The sequence below is a fragment of the Camelus ferus genome, chromosome 23 (genome assembly GCF_009834535.1).
Source record: "Camelus ferus isolate YT-003-E chromosome 23, BCGSAC_Cfer_1.0, whole genome shotgun sequence".
Lineage (NCBI taxonomy): Eukaryota > Metazoa > Chordata > Mammalia > Artiodactyla > Camelidae > Camelus > Camelus ferus.
This window is the reverse complement of record NC_045718.1, coordinates 2,499,446-2,516,794: the sequence shown is the minus strand read 5'-3', so window position 1 is coordinate 2,516,794 and position 17,349 is coordinate 2,499,446. Positions and strand designations below refer to the sequence as shown.

Here is a 17,349-nt window from a genome sequence, read left to right as displayed (position 1 = left end):
GTATTGTAAAAGCTCGTCCTTGGAGAACTCTGCAAAGGTCTCCCTGGACACAAACCTTGAGGCTGGACACCGCGCTCCCAGCATCTGCATGTGCTCATTACCATACTGCAGGAGTTGCTCCTAAAGCACGGAACAGTTTTCAAAGCAACCAAGGTTATGAAACAAGCCAGAGACGTAGGAAGGGAGAGAAGAGACAGTTGTATCATGGAAAAGCTAGGGAACAAAATAACCCATTCCTCTTAGGTCAAAGCTCGAGGACGTCCAGCGCACAATTAGCGTGACCTTCCATGAAGGGAAACCCAGGAAGACACAGATGTCCTTTTGTGTTTCGGAAATAAAGGTGCTTACCGTGAAAATCCACAAGTCACCACACTTTGCCCAGAATTACACTGGCCACCCTTCTCCACGGAAGCAGAGAGTGGGACCTGCCAAGTTTGTGGAGATAATCTACTTGGGTTGGTTGGGAAGAGGTGGGGGGGTGGCAAAGTGGGGGAGAAAAGACAGACTTTCCCTTTAAAACTGAACAGACGCTGATACCACATCACATGACCTTTTACCGTAATTTCTATTAAAATCATTTCATGTCTGGTTGCCTCTGCTCTCCTGGCTCATTTGTATTGTTTACAACAAGTCATTGCACTGGCAGTGAGTGGTGGCTGAATCCATGGTTACCCGTTTTTACATTCACTAGTTAAATGGAATGCAGCTCTGCTGTGGGTTTCGGGAGCCAGCTCTTAAGAAACCACAATCCAGCTATCAATCAGACTAATCTGAGAGAAATTAATCTTATAAACCTAAGTATTGGTGCATATTAAAAATTGATAGGAAAGGGGGCCCGGGCTTTTATTGGTTGGAGTTCACGAAAGTGGACAAGCTGAGATTTGACTTAGAGCCTCAGAGTAATCAGTCTGTGGTCTCCATCTGACAGCCATTCACGTTGTGCAGCTAAAAAGCTTTCAAGGGTAGTAAGACCACCCTTTAAAACAAATCCACCACCCCTCCCCAGTTCTGAGTATTCATTTTACCTGCTTGTTCTTAGGCTCTACAGAGTGCCTGAACACAGGTTTAACCAGACTGCAACCCGGCAGAGTGACTTAAACAGATACATTCAAGACAGTAAAACATCAAACAGACAGCACTAGGTAGGATTCAATTAAGACAAAACCTCAGTGGAATGCTCTTTACGAGTAAATTAAAACTGCAAACTAATATGTTTTATTGAGAGCAAGGACGGTACAAATTCAATCTATTGTCTAAGAATTTATGTGGTTAATTCTCTAAAAACATTCCCCAAAGCAAACTTGCTTCTCAGGATGGACATGCCCAACAATTATAATTCCTAATAAAAATTTAGAAGTTTTATAGTTTAATGACCACAATAACTGTCCCACAAGTCACATCTAAATGCTAAATGAGAACAGCAAATAGTTAAAGCTAACATATTACAACCCCATCTACTGCAAAGTCACTGTATCAGAAGCTAGAATTGATTTGTTTCCTCAGAACGAATTGAAAATGAATGTAACATAACGTCGGAAAAATCCCTCCTGCGCTGCTAATCGGATATTGTAAAATGGTTGATTGCAGCTCTGTCCTGGACTATTGCTGCCTAAATCATACATACTTACACGTTCTGGGTTCTTCCAAGAGTTTGGTGCAGTTTCAAGGACAAATGTCTTAAGGAAGCCTCTCTACTGTGCAGCAGGGAGCCTAGCTCGGATCTGATGACAAGAGCACGGTGCTAAATCTGACAACAGAGAAGGAAACTTCCTGCGTGAAGAGGAGATCTTGGAAAGTCTCGGGGTGAAAAAGGCTGCTTTCAATGTGCTGGTTGATTTGCTCTCTGGTTGTGTATACACAGTAGCAGCTGATCTGTGTTTGCAGCCCTGCAGAAAGGAACCTTTACTGAAAACCAATGGCATCACATTTCAGCGGAGCTGGTGCCAAGTGCTGGAGAGCAGAGCAACCTTTGACAACTTCACACAATTCAACCCAGCAGACTTCCCACAGGTCAGGGAGGAGCATGGAAAGCGTCTCCCCGACCCCCACCCCACCCCCAGGGTTTCATCTCCAGGCTGTTAGCGCAGTTCCTGGGAAACCAAACACAATTACCAACCGGACTCTGACAACAGTGGAAGGTATTCCCTGGACTTACCTTAAATATAGTCTCTAATCTCTGCTGTCCTGACCTACCATGTCCTGTATTGTCACAGAATTAAAAAAAAAAAAAAAAAAAAGAATCCCAGTGTTTAAAATGTATTTCCCTCTGATTCTGACACAAACCTTCAGATCCGCAGTGTGTTACTAACCCTGTGTTAGGTATTTAAGGCTCCGCTGATGTGCCGCACAAAGAAACTGAGGACAAATTGATCTAGGACTGGGTACTGTGGCGCCTACTTCTGTTTTCTGCTTGCCCGATTCAGAGGCTGGTGTTTTAACATTACTGTTCGGCTGGGGGTCATTTTATTATTGTTGATTATCAACTGGGTACAACTGTACAACTTCATTCCAGGAGAACCTACTAACAGACGAAGGCTGTCAGGATAAGGAGGTGCAGAAAAGCCGTGCAGAGCACGCACCACCTCCTCCACCACCCTGTTATGGAGGAGAATGGAAATTCTAGACCTTGCCAGCTCTGAGAGGGAAAGTTAAGAGATGCAAGAGACAGAAGCGGAGGGTGGGGTGCTAGCTGCTGCAGCGAACGTAATCGAGTCACTGGTATTAAGTCACCCGAGTACCTGTCTGTGTGCGCCTCACCACCTTCCTCTCCCTTCTGTCCCGAGGACCAGTCTAGGTTATGGTACACTGGATGGTATTTTCTCATCGTGGTGCATCTTACTTCAAAGGGCAGAAATCAGAACTGACAGTTTAACAAAAGGCCACATTAAATGTGTCCGGCAGCCCAGGGAAGTGCTCTCCTACTGAGCTGAAAGCCGGCCCAGGAGCTGTGTGGGCAACTGGTAAATTATCCAAGGCCTCTGCTTTTCACGTTACCCACACTATTGTTCAGATGTAATGATAATTCCTCATCCTGTAATGTGATGACAGCTTCCTGTTTTGATCCTACTGCTGTCTACTTACATGAGGCTAGAGTTGCTGAAAATCGCTGAGCTTCTGTTTCCTCATCTACAAAACGGAGATCATATACCTACCAATTCAGGATTACTGGTAAGTTTTAAAGACTAACACAGGTCAAGGGCTTACCACAGTGCCTGGCGTGTGTGTAGTTACCAACACTAACTGAGCCGCCTCTCAGAACCAGGCACGGGGCCAGCCTCGGGGGTCCAAAGTCAGCTGAGACACGCCTCTACCCTCAAGTGCAATCCTACCAGTGTCCTTCCTCCTTCCTGCCTGTCATTTGTCTAGTTTTCATCATAAAGCACAAAAACATTTAAAAATACTTGGTCTCATTTGATCCTCACAACAATCCTACAAGGCAGACAGAACTATGGCCAATTTGCAAATATGAAAACTGTGGCTTAAAGAGGTGGGGGTCAACATAGCTGGGAAACGGTCACTCGAACCTCAACCCAAGCTCTGATTCTGTTGCTAAAGGTACGAATTTGTCATGTAGAATTCATTTTCTGCACCAGTTTATATTGTACTGTTATCTTAATAGTTCTCTGTGTCTTATTATATTCCCCTAAAGACAGTGTAAGCCCCTTAAAGAGAGGAACTATATCTTAAAATTACTTTGTCCTCTCTGAGAGACCTAGCCTGATGCTAAACATATTCGTTGTTTAATAAATTTTCCTAAATTTAAAAGAGATCCCAGCTGGGTCATTTTTACTACCTATGATCAATCTTATAGGAAGCTACAGCTCCTCAACAAATAATGGTTTGGGGGTTATTTATGGCTTTCCAGTCTTCAGTTACTTTCAAATAATTATACACAGGTCAAAGTTTTTTAACACTGACTCATAATTAAACCCCCCAAAGGCGGTTTTCCTCATTTGTTTAGCATATTTCCTGTACTTTGAGGCCTAATGAGTTCTGGTAAGAGCCAGTAAATATTTACTTTTTAATTCACTACTCGATCCCAAGACATCTCTTGATTTCTGGGTTCATGTTGGTTTCTAGGTTTAACTGATCACAAAGGATAGAATTCCATTGATCATTATCTTGTGAATCAGAGCAGAGCACATGGCCAGCCTCAGGTAGATTCAGAGACTGCTTTTTTTACAGGTTGTCTGTACAAACAGCCCAAATTTCTTGAATTTTTTTTTTTTTTTGATCCACTGCTTCATTTGATCTAGGCTTTAAAATGTAGTCCATTTCTGGTGGGAGAATTGGCTAGACATTTATCAGTGGATCACAGGTAAAAATGAAAATATTCTTGAAAGAGATCTGAATAGAATCTAGAACTTGGAGTTCAACCATTCTATTACATTAATTACTTCTGTTATATCCTGGAAATCTTTTTTTAAAAATGGAATTTATGTCATTCTTTATTAGTATTTACTGCCAAATGACGTCTTCAGCCTTAACAAAAATCCAGGAAATTTAGATTAATATCAATGTCATGGCAAAAGTGCAAATGACAGGCAATGTTTAAGACAAAGAAAACAATTGTTAGACACATCGTTTCAGTTTCCAAAGTCATTCGCTTGTGTATCTAGACAAGCTGGGGCCATCTGTAAGGGCAAGTAAATATGTTCCTTGTGCGCTGGCATCGCTTCCGTTAGAATTATCGGGCTTGCTCCATTCAGCTGGCCAGCTGCAGACTATTTCCTGCTTCCTCCCTAAATAAAGTAATATGTAAAGAACCCACCACAGCTCTTGGACCACAGTGGACGAGAAACACACCTGCCGAAGACCACTCTAGAGCTAAACAAATTGGCCCAGGCCCTGGTCAGAGCTGGTCAGCCTGGGGAACTGCGTGACCCAATGACTTTTTCTCACCAGCTAAAAGTAAATACAGTTTCCAAGCACTTTCGTACCCACAAGTCTCACTCAACTCTCACAACCATCTTGGAAGCAGACGCTTTTCTTTTTCACGTTTACCAATAAGACAAATTCAGAGAATTTCCCAATTTAACAAGATCACACAGGCAATAAGGGGCCCAGCACAAATTTCAAAGTGGATGCTGTAACTGTAATTCCAACGTTTTTCCACATAACTCACATATTGTGCTTTCTCTCCAGGAAGAATGTGTGTGCATTCATTTCTCTCTTTTTCCTTTTGGTTTCTTATCCTACAGATCAGCTAAATGTAGAGCGAGCTTGCTGTCTCTCTCTCTCTGTCTGTGTCTCTCTGTCTCTCTCTGTCTCACCTGCACATGCACACGCATATGGCCTCTCCTCTCCCTTCAACTGCCTTCTATCTTTTGTTCTCTCACATCTTGGCCAATTACTTCAGAGAATAAATTTTTTTCTCCCCATCATTTTTCACTCTCCTGCTTTTCAATAATTGGTTGTCAAAAAAAACAAAAAACAAAAAACAAAAAACAAATCTTATCACAGGTGATAAACTCAGAAGGACAGTTAATGTTACACTTTTCCCAGGGAAAGAAAAACCATATGCTTTGTAACCAGCCTTTAAACATCCTGAAAGTTTCTAAGAAGCGCTTTCAGATCCCCAGCAATACTTTCCATCTATCTTTTTAGCTTCCAGTTATCTGTGCAGTCTCTTAAACATCAACCCTCCAGAATCTAGATAAATGATAAAACTATCATTCAGTTTTATTGCCTTTATGTTATGTTTATACTTGTACCATAACAGAACTGTTTTTCACATCTTCCTCATCAGCGATACACAATAATTCACTTCAGTAAGTAACACAGGCTTTTATGGTCTAGCCTAAAAAAGCAACTTACTCTGAAGATTGTTTTCTGTGGAAAAAAAAAGTATAAATCTAATAATTAATCTACAAAGGAAATATTTCAGTGTAAACCCGAGTGTCTGAATTTCATAAGGCTGTCGTTTCAAACCCCTGAAGCTAATCTCATTTAGTACTCTACCCACTAATATTTCTAGTCAGGGCATACGAGCCATAGTTATGTAAATAATTAGTTTATAGAATAGAAATAAACAGGAGTATAATTCATTGATTTACTCATTATTAATCAGTCGCTTAATTCAGCATCACTGGAGACCATCATGTCACATGCCTTCATTTGAGAAATAAAGAAGCGAAGGGTCACGGTTCTCGGATGGAGAGGGCAACCAGATCGTACTATAAACTCTGCTCAGGACCACTGTGGCGGTTTCTTAGCTGAAGATCGATGTTCAGTAATATCCACGTGAGCTAAAAAGCACAAATTTCTAACTCTGAAGGTGATGGATCCAAAGGGTCACCAAGTATTATGTTCCATTTCTGTGACCTTTGGAAAATAAATGTTCGTACTAAATAGAAAACGAATTTCTAATAACTGAATTAAACTGTTCATCTAAATAGCCAACTTTGGATTTCTCTCCACACATAATAACTTGGAAAAATATATAGCCTGTGTTTACTAGAGCACTGTAGCCACAATCTCTAAGAAGAGCTATAACTCGCTAACAATTTTCCTGATTTATGTTTGAAAACATACAGGGCATGAAATGATTTCTGCAACCTTACATTTTCCTCAAGAACACGGGTAGGCAGAAGACAGACTCCAAAAAGCATGTCGGATTGCTTGTTACAGCTCTTTTTTAAATAGAAATGTGCGACAAGCAATTATACATCCTCCACCGAAGAAAAGCCATTAGATTTTTTTTCCCCATTAAGAGAGGGAAAAAGAAAAAAGAGAGGAAGGAAGAGGAGGGAAAACAAAAGGGAGGGAGAAACGGAGAGAAGAAGGAAACTCTGATAAAACAATCTAGTTTCATATTATGTTTACATCGTAAAACTGACTGCCTTCTTGAGTAAGAAAATGCAACAGATACTCTTCCAAAGAACAGCTTATGGATAATGTACGGTTATAAACTGTAACACACTGTACAAATGTTAGTTATCCTTGTTCCTAGTATTTAACGTATATGCAAATTTGCCTCCCAATCTATAATTGTGCTAAAAAACCAAGTATGTGTGGATATAAATCACATTGGTCATAAACTCAGCCTTATTAATCTAATCTATCTTAGCGTGAGATCAAATTTAAATGGGCCACTCTGGTATCACAGAAATCTGGGAACACTGTTTATCCTACCATGTAAGTGTCTATCAGAATAGGAGTACCAAAGTTTTGCCATGCTTCATATAAAGTTAGCATCCTGAATCTGAATCTTCAAAACAGTAAAAGATCATTGTGTCCGATACACACATGTGCCAAGTTAAAAACAAAAATTCACTTGTATAAGGAAAGGTGAGTAAGCACATTCATTTATTAGCATCCTTTACAGAGTCCTATCCAGGTGATTCATGTGAGCAGATGTGCCATCTGAAACACCCTTAAGCGTCCATAAGTAAAACAGCTTTGATTCTCCAGGGTCTTGCATTTAATCACAGGAATTCCAAACACATTTGACCCTCTTTGGTGGTAATTATGACCATTCCCTTGCTCAAATGAACAAAGCATCCTTCAAAATCGAAATACAGACAGAGGCCTGATTTAAAACTACCAACAAGTCTTCTTCACAACCACAGGTGTTACGGAGCACGATGGTACGACAACACTACTATACGTGCGCACATGGTGTACACGTCGGAGGAAGGACCAGAGGTGGGATATACACCCCGCACAATGGAGGAAGTTAGGTAAGGGGGCGGAGGTGGGGGGCTTCACAACTGGAAGTCCTTCAGGGTTGAGTAAGTCAATGGCATCTAATTTCCGAGAAAAAGAAAACTTCCCTAGCTAGGTGATAAAGACACACAGAGTCTCGGCATGACCACAGCGTGGACTTCAGGAATTTTCATTCAAAGATTTGCAAAGCTTTTTCCAGTTACCCGAATCCGAAGGTCCAAAACCATAAAGCAGTGTGTCTGCATTCTATTTCAACAGACCGAATTACTTCCTGCAAGCATCTCCCCCGCTGGCCCTGGCTCTCCACTTCTGGCTATCACTACCATTGATTTCAATACAACATACGATTATAAATTAGGCTCGAAACCATCAAAACAAGATGGTTTCAGAAAAAGATCCTTAAACTTTCCTACAGCACCCACTCCATCCGCTAGCCTGAGAGAGTGAGGAGCACATAGAGCTCACATGCGATTCCCTTCGCTGATTCCTCAGGCCCCCTTACTCGACTGGAAGGAACGGCAATGCAAACTTAAAAACCGAACTGCAAAGCAGAATTATTTCACAGCTTAACAAAACTGCCAACAAAGTGACAAGAGAAAATTTCTTTGTTTGCACAAGGGGCATAGAGGTACATTATTTTGACTTTATAAAGATATTTTTCTTGAATACACACACACACACACAAAATCACAACATGACGAAACTTGGTAATCATTCATTCAAAACAACAGATTCTATTGTTCACGGAGAAATTTTCAGTTGGTTTTCTCATACCAGTGGTTCAATGGAAAGATTCACCAACTGCTCCCTGGAGAACACAGGAGCTCTGCATTTAAATGGAGATACAGTATTTCCACATGCACCGTACCTAGAAGGCAGATACTGTCAAGGTTTCTTAGTGAGAATAACTCAGATTGTATTAGGGCCATTTCGATGCTGTAGCTGTCTCTATTTCATAGGGCTCGGTCTGTTTCCACAACTTTTCTTTTTCCTTTGCACGTTCCTTGTAGTATTTGTCCTGAGAAGTTAAAATTAAACCTTTCTCCATTGCAAAGTCCCCACACTAGCAACAAGCAATTATGACTGTACATATCATTTCTGATGTGTACAGAAAAAGACCACAGAAGATAGGCTGGCCAGAAATGTTAAATAATTGAAAAGTATAATGACTTAATAGAGTAGTAAGCTTAGTTTACAATGCAGCCAATTTAAAGCCATAAAAATACTGTGTAAAAGTTTTATCTTGTGGTTGACCATTACATATCCTATCTATTATTCAAAAGTATTTCAATATTGTTTTTCTTCATTAATGTGGCTTTTGGCATTTCCCTCAAAATCTTTCTGTTCCCACAGTTTTCCAACCATTTTGAAACAAGTACAGAATTCCTACTTTTACATCATAAATTCCCCTCACTGGGATAATGAGATCATCAGTCTCTAACTGAAACCAGTTTCATAGGTTAACCTGTAAGAAATACTTTAACTTCCTTGGATGGGATTTGCTTTGCATTTAACACAAGCAAGCAAGCAAGACATTAAGAAATAAACAAATAAAACAGGACTAAAGCTACCTGCATTGACACATCTCTAAACAAAGGAGAACTTCCTAAGTAACCTCCTTTCTGGCGACACACTAATCTAGGGATTTGTCTGTATTAGAAAATGTCATGGGGCATCAGGCAAGTTTTGAGTGTTCAGCTAAGGTGCATAGCATGCCCGTGGAGGAGAAAAAAGAGACACTTAGGATCAATTTCAAACACAAGCCCAGTGCCTCTGGCAGGCCTTTGCTAAAATTCCAGCTGCCATCGAAATGCCCCCGTAAACAAGGTTACCGAGAACAGCCCCAGATATTCTTTTCAGCAGCACTTTCCCTCCCGGCCCTCCAGCTGCCTGCGCACAAGGTGAGTTATCCCTTATCTTGCTGCCCTGCCATTCTCATGCTGATTCAAATTCAGAACTCAAAATGAAAGATGAAGTAGCTTCCAGATCACTTCATATTGAAATCCTGTTGCAGTCATAAGTGGTGCTCAGTTGGAGACGGGAACATGCTACTCTCTTGGTAACCTTTTAATTTCTGGAAAAATTGCACAGAATAAATCGAGTGGCATACACTTGGAAACCTAAGGGACTGACCTGCTTTATTTTGTTAAAGCACCTCCCCTCAGAAGGTCCCTTGGCTCCTCCTGCAAATCCCATTAAAGATGACCAGCAGGTTTCAGTATGTACCATGCACAAAGATTTAAATGCTATTTTGATTTATTAAAGAAAATAAATTATCTTTTATCTACGTTCATCTGCCCAGTCAATGGACAATGTTATGTTTTATACAATGCCATTTTCAATATGCAATTCTAATTCTCCATAACATGAGTTGGAAGAGTTATGACAATTGTTTTAGTAAAAATAACAAAGCCATACGTAACAGACAAATACATATTGGAAAGATCATCTAGGCCTGTTTTATGATCTACTTCATTCTTTTCATATTTGAAGGTAAAGAAGCCCTTATCCACATCATTTCATCTCCATCAGTGTTTTCAAGTACCTTCCTCTCTGTCCGCTATTCCTCAGCTCAGATTTGAGAACTGTTCAAATTTCCCTCTCTTTCCCACAATGACAGAACTGTTTCTCAGGTTGGTTAACTCATTTTGATAACATCAAATCTACTGGACAGGAAAAAAAAAAACAAAAGAAGCCGCCTGACACCACACCCCCACTCCCCAGTCCCACTCCTCTGCCTTCCCCTTCCCCTGGAGGGCACGTCTTCCTCTCTCCTCTTGCCTGCTGCTTCTGCATCTGGGCATTTTCCAAACACAACCCCCTATTTGGTCTTTGGGCAGCGTGAGAAAAAAAAAAGACAGTCTCTCTTCAAAACTAGACCAAATCATTCAGCTGCTCTGTAATACTTCAAAACATCTGCAGGTCTCTTGCTCTTGACTTAAAGTATTAAGCAGGAGTGTTTTGAAAATAGCAGAAAGTCATATGTGGACAAAACAGCTCCTCTTAACTTACATGCTGAGAATTTCTTTCTTTCTCTTTTTCCTTCTCTCTCTCTTTCTTTCTTTCTTTTTTTTTTAAAGAGAGAGAAGGTGTTATTTTCAACATTGCCCTCTGGTTTACGTTCACAAAATCACTTGTTTTCTGTGTATGCCTGTGTCCCGGGGTCCGGCCAGTGGCTCTGGTACTATAACACAAACACAGCAAACAAGCTCCCTAGCTTAAGCAGACCCGTGTGGCAATTCACAACATAACCCAAGCAAGCACAATAAATAAACACATACATAATGGTTCCACAACACTGAGGCATGCGGGGGTTTCTCCAGGCCCTTCCCGACTTTTCCAGAATTGCTCATTAAGATTCTTAAAAGGGGAGGGGGCGCAGCTGGGAAGAAGGTTGCCTGGAAGGGAAGAGAAGGGGAGAAGGAGAGCTTTGCCCTCTGTGACTTTCTCTCTCTGAGAATCTCCCATTACCAACCACGGGGAGGCTGGGGGGGGGGGGTTCTATCCTGCAGACACATCCGACAGACTTGAGGGGTAGAAAGGGGTGGGTGGTTCAAAATACTGAAAATGATGGTCGGGTGACCTCCGTGTAACTTCAGGGACTCCCACGGGAAGGTGACCGGGTTGGGGAGACCGGAGGGACGGAGGCGCAGAGGACAGGACTACAGCAGCAGCAAGCACCAGAAGGATTTTCCAGCCCCTGACAGCCGTCCTCAACTCCTGACACCACCCTCTCCCCAGCCACCCCCTCCCCAGATCCCCTTGCCCTCTAAGACCAGAGGACTCCCCCCACCCCAGCCCAGTCCCCGTGCCCTAACTCTGCCCTCACTCTTTGCCACTTTCCCAGGCACTTAAGTCTGTATCCAGGAAGGGGGAGGGGAGAGGTGTTTCAAGAACAAATCTCATGGAAATGAGAATTTACCAGTGTCTCAAGCACACACGCTCTGACAGTTTTGCAGTCATGGTTAGCAAGTCTACAAGAGGGGGACAGTACTCATGGTTGTGTTATGAAAGGAGGGGTGGCTTTTTTTCTCTCTCCAAGAGTCTCTAAACAAGTGAAGGGGGAAGGGGGAGCAATAGAGATTTCCACCAGGACTGCAAATCAAGGGTGCCCCAGATGCAAAGGTCTGTCTCCAGATGTTGATGATAAGGATTTGGACCAGTTACCTTGGCAGGGTCAGAACTGCAGCAGGTTAAGCAGGTGAGTCGTCGGGGATTTTAAAGAAGCCGAAGCCGGGTGCTTTGGCTAGGAAAGTCTACCAAACCCCCATGCAGGAACATTGCACATCTTACACACGCCTCCTTTCACTGGGCTCCCGCGACCTCGGCAGGCGAGGGGGTGCCGGCCGGCGCGCCGGGGCCAAGGGCACGGCCCCCCGCTCGGCCCCCGCGGGCGCGGGGCCGGCCTGGCCCCCGGGGTCCGCGTCCCGCGCGGCTGTGCACTCACCGAGCCGGGCGGCCAGGGGCCGAGGGGCGCCCGCCGCTAGCCGGAGCGCCCGGGCGCCTCCCTTTGCTCTTGGTAGCGTCGGTCCGCACTCCCTGTGACCCAGGACGTCATGATGCCTGTCTGTTTTCTCAATGATAACTTGGCAGAAGAAGAGAGAGGCTGCCAGGTTCTCCTCGGGTGGCTGCGTGGTATGTGCACGTTTCTGTTTGCATGCGTTCCGCTCTCTCCCTTTTGCAAAATAAATATCTATATTTCCCCCCCAAAAAAATGCCCGGCACTGTCATGATTTGATGGCATTATTGCGTTGGCATAATTGACGCCTCTGGGTGTGTATTTATTTGTGTCTGTGCGTGTGGGGGTTTTGTGTGTGGGGGGGGGGATTTTTTTCCCCTTTAAATCCTGCTGCCGCCGCCGCCGCCGCAGCCGCTGCGAACGGAAAGCAAGCATGCGTTCATCTTTTGTCTTTCATTTTACCTTCAGGGTGACATTCAGTGCCAACTGCTCCCTTTTGACCGTCGCCAATCCCGGCTGGGCAAAATCGATTTTAAAACCTTGGGTGGGGGGAGGGGAAGGAAGAGCCCCCTCGGCCCGAATGCTGGGGTTTCCATTCCTTCCACTGCCGGACCCCGAACCTACCCGCCCCGCCGCCCACCCCTGAAAAACCATGTTCCCTTCTACCCACCGGGCCCAGGCAGAGACGCGGCACCCAGACGGCGAGGCGCATCCACCCAGGGCCAGACACTCCCGTTCTCGGCTCGCACTTGCTGACTCGCATCTCTCAGCTGTGTTCCCAGTGTGTAGGCCTCTCACAACTGGAGCTATTTTTGTCTCCTAGAGATGCTCTTTAAAGCCTTTTAAAAATGGGGAGGGGGCAGGGGAGGAAAAAAAAGAAAGACTAGCCCAAGCCCCTATTTGAGTGTCTCTCTGGACACATCTGGAAATTTGGGGGAGGGGGGCTCCAAGCATCTGACCCACAAGGGGCGTTTAGAGGGGCAGAAAGGATAACTAGCTTTTATTTGAATTCTTTGACAACAGCAAGAAAACTTTTTTTTAAAAATACAAAGATCGTATTATTGCTGGTCATTCTCTGTATTTGTCATTACTATAATTATGTTCTCTAGAATGAGTAAGGAAGGTCTCAAGAATTATCTTTGATTTTTTTATGCAAACATAAGAATGTATTTTAGATGGTGTGGCCACATGGCAGGTGAAGCAGAGAGCATGTCTTTTTGTCATATTGAATTTGTGTTATTTGGACATTGTTTGGTATGTTTTATGTAGCCTCTGTTGACCATAATATTGTGCATCAATCACCGTGTATGCATTACCGAAAAATAAATATCTAGCATGAGGTTTGGCAAATAGTTTGCCCTTCTTTAACACTAATTCTCCATTTGGAGTAGTGGAATGGGCTTAGAAATTTTTTCCCCCAAGCCTCCTGCTGACCTTGGTCACCATCGTGTAAAGGTAAAGTCAGTCACTGTTCCCACTGATTCAGATTTCTAAAAGATAACAGCAGAAGCCAAGGTGGCAAAACCTAAAGCATGGAGGAGAGTGTCAAATCCAAAAAACAAAGCCGATTGGGAGAAAAACTTTTGAACCCATCCAAGACAATCTGCAGCTGCTTTAGGTTTAAAAATAGCTTACCTATTTGAGAGATTGGTTAAGTTTAATGAAAATGGCAAGGAATTTGTTAGGTCTTTTCCCTTTAGAGTCACAGACCAAGAATCACTAGCAAATTCCAGAAGGAAGACTTGGTAATTATGCAAAGACCAGACAGTCCGAACTGGAGAAGAGCCTAGCTAAAGTAAACCTCAGGAGGGTCTCAGGACCACTGAGCAGTAGATTCCAGAAGCTGAACTGTTCCTCGCCACCCTTATCAATTGGACACAGCTCTCTGGATCTCCTCATCAGTCTCCTTGGAATGGCCGGAGGATGAATTGGTGCAGTCTTGACTGGTGCTTAGAGGTCACCAGGGTCAAAGATGATTCTAAAGAAGACAGAGGTCTGTTTAGAACTCAAGGGTCTGTTTAGAACTCAAGGGGACATCATCTCCCAAGCTCCTGGTGACTTTTCAGTAACTATCCAAGAAGGGCTTGTTAATATTCAATCTACCAACCTGGTTCTCCAACTTTTTAACTTATTAACCTCAGAGCTGGACCCTTAAAGACCCACTGCAAAGAGTAAAAAAAAAAAAAAAAAAAAAAAAACCATTAAAATTTGTCTAACTTTAATCCCTTGAAATCCAAGGGGTTGTTGTTGTTTTGTTTTTTTGTTTTTTCTTTCAGACAAAAGCCTTCCGTGCTGTTTGTTATCAATCCACATGCCAGTGCAGGCAACCAAGTGGTTTCCTTCGCCAGGGGTGAGCTACCTGAGCAACTAGTAGAGTGTAGAGGTGAGGTACTCAGGTTCTCTCGAGGTCTGAATAGATCTCTTCTGAGCCCAGATTCTCTAAATCCAATTCTGCCTGAGAACAGTTCTCTGCTGTTTCAAATTCAGGCTCCTCCAACTACTCTCAAGTCTTTATTTCTGGCGTCACCCTAAATATAATAGTTAATATTGTTGTAGTGTATTCAGTTTAACTTCCCAACCAAACCAAAGGGCATACAAATGCTTACTAAGGTGGATGGAACACAACGAAGGCGTTGTTCTAAAGTGTACTTGTGCTTAGAACTTGTAAATCTAATTAAATCTTCTCAACAACAGTAGGAGAGAAGGATTCTCAGTATTCCCATTTTACCCAAGGAAACAGAAGCACAGAGAAGTTAAGTAATTTGTCCCAAATCACACAGCTGAGATTCAAATTCAGGTGTCGTGAGCTCTCATCATCAAGTTCTCTGCCTACTGACCTGCCTGACTATTTAACTTTAAGTTCCAACCGGTCATGGAATCTTGCAGCCATGGTTCAGTCAGACTGGTCACCCACTGCCCACCTCCAACCCTCTGTTAACTCCTATTCCAAAGTCATTGCCCGAGCTTTCAAAGAGTCCCTCCTCTGCCTCTTTGCTATCCAACCTCTATCCAATGGTCAAGGCCAAGTTCAAATCCTATTTCACCTCCAAAGCCATTATTTACTACTCTTGGGTGTATAATTCATTCTCTCTCTCTGTCCTACAATGTTCACGTCTACATATGACATAACTGTTTTTTAACTGTTTCTGGGGTTTGTTTTTGAATCTCTTCTTTGTCCCCACCCCATTCCTTTCTGACGGAGTATGTGTTTTTCTCCTGTCTCTTCTGGCTTGCCTGACAAAGTGCCAAGTACAACACTGGCTCTCATTAAGTAGCTGCTGATGCACTCGTTGACACAAACCTGCCCTTTGGAGAGCTCAGATGTCAATTTTCAATTTGTCGGAAATCCAAAGTTTTACATAGCAAAAGTTTTGTCCTTTTAACTGGAGAAATTGAAAACTTATGTCTCCCTGTTTCAGATGCACAACAGAAAATCCCGGTAAGATCAAAGGTGAAACTATTTAACCGGAGAAGCATATGCTGGTGAGGTAGAATTTAACGAGGAGGGGTGGAGAGAGGGAGGCTGGACAGATGTAAAATCGTAGTATTTGGAAAACAATCGTAAGCGTAACCATTATGACTTTTGGCTGTTATGAGCCTTTCTCTGCTGTATTTATAATTTTCTATGTCAATATATTATGTTTTCTGCTTAAAAAGGTAGGAAAAGAAGTAGGGACTGGCAGTCAGGAGACCTGTGGTCTTATCTTGGACCTGCTACTGATCAGCTGTGTGTGACCTCCAGCAAACGATTTAATTCTGGGCCTCAGTTTCCTTCTTGCACAAGGAGAGACTTAACCAATTTCCAGGGTTCCTTTAGCTCTAAGATTTTACAAATCTGTAACAGAATATGAGAAAGGATGGGGCTGGGGTGAGAGAGAAAAAAAAGAGAGAGCGCTGGCATGCTCAGCCTAGTGGGACCAGTTTTTTGGAGGACACAAAAAATACACTGGGGCGCTCAGGTAAAGTTAACAAAGATCCTGTTCCTAACTTCTGAGTGTAGTTAAGGGTAGCTCAGAAAAAAAAAAAAATCTGCACAAAAATACATGCAAATTTACCATTTCCAAGATGGTCCCTTTCCTGTGAGATAAAATGATTAATCACTGAGTGGACCAGGAGCCGACCACATCAGCCAAAATGTTGTTAGTCATCACTCATGCTTGCCTGCAACCTGTTTTCTTTCTGCCACAATCAGATTGTCGTGCAGACCTCATTTGATGTAAATGGATTCAACCGTTTTTGCCTTGATATCTTGGACTCATGTGTAGCTTGAGTTCAATCATGAAGTTAGTTGAAGAGCACAGGTTTAGGACAAAGAGACCTGGGGGCTCGCACCAGAATGGGACCTCTTACCTGTTTCCCAGTGTAACTGACTTGGAGCGAGCCTCTCCCTGTGCACTGAAGACAGAACTCATTAACCCACTGACCTTCTCGTCAGGTCTTTGTGGGGATAAAATAAAAGAGCAGGAGTGAGAGCGCCCTTCCAAGACAGCAAAGCAGCATCACGCCAGACGTGCGCGTTTTACACTAGAGCTGTCTTTCTGAGATAGTTTACAAACTTAGTAGAGCATATGAAGACATGCATTCAGGTCCCCAGGCTGAGGGTCTAAGTTGATTTCCACCACATCTAGCTAGTTACGGGACATCGCCAAGTCCTTTAAGTAGTTAAGGATGGCATCAGGATGACCATGCAGACCAACGGCCCTATCCGAGTCTATACTCAAAAGGCAAGATCCAAACTGTGGGCGAAGGAGTACAGCGAATTAAATCAATCAGGACCACGTTCATCACAACATTTATTCAAAATAGAAATGCAATCCATGCCTCTGACATGAAAGAAAGAAAACAATTTTATCTAAGGCAGGGATCCTCAACCCAGCTGCATGGTGGTCCTGGGGCTCCAGGGATGAATGAAGAACGTCCTGAAGTTGTAGACAAAACATACGTGTATGTATGAGTGCCTGTGTACTGTCCTCAAAAGAAGACTCATAGCTTTCATCACATTCTCAGAAGGGTTCATGACTTCAGAAAGGTTAAGAACCACTGATGTAAGAATAGTTTTTTTAAAAACTGAACTTAAAAGAGAATAACATTCATTTAAGCCAAATGTCATGCTGACTACAACGCGGAGAGTGTAGAATAATCACCAGTATTCAGAATGATGGCCCTGAGACACAATAAAAACTTCAATCATCAAAGAAATTTATTTTCAAGGTATTTTACTT

General features: G+C 42.9%; 1 protein-coding gene across 10 annotated transcripts in view; it reads right to left on the bottom strand.

Annotated features, from left to right (window-relative positions):
- Positions 1-17,349, bottom strand: part of ESRRG (estrogen related receptor gamma) — a 580,472-nt gene that overhangs the window by 521,205 nt on the left and 41,918 nt on the right. The window contains exon 1 of one of the 10 annotated variants that reach the window (XM_032466762.1): positions 12,116-12,446. The exons of 4 other annotated variants lie outside the window; for them this stretch is intronic. The gene's annotated coding sequence lies outside the window, so the exon portion shown is untranslated. Of the gene's footprint in view, positions 1-1,628; positions 2,775-11,835; positions 12,044-12,115; positions 12,447-17,349 lie in introns of those variants that run through there. 5 more of the 10 variants (XM_032466763.1, XM_032466761.1, XM_032466758.1 and 2 more) reach the window with 5 other exon arrangements.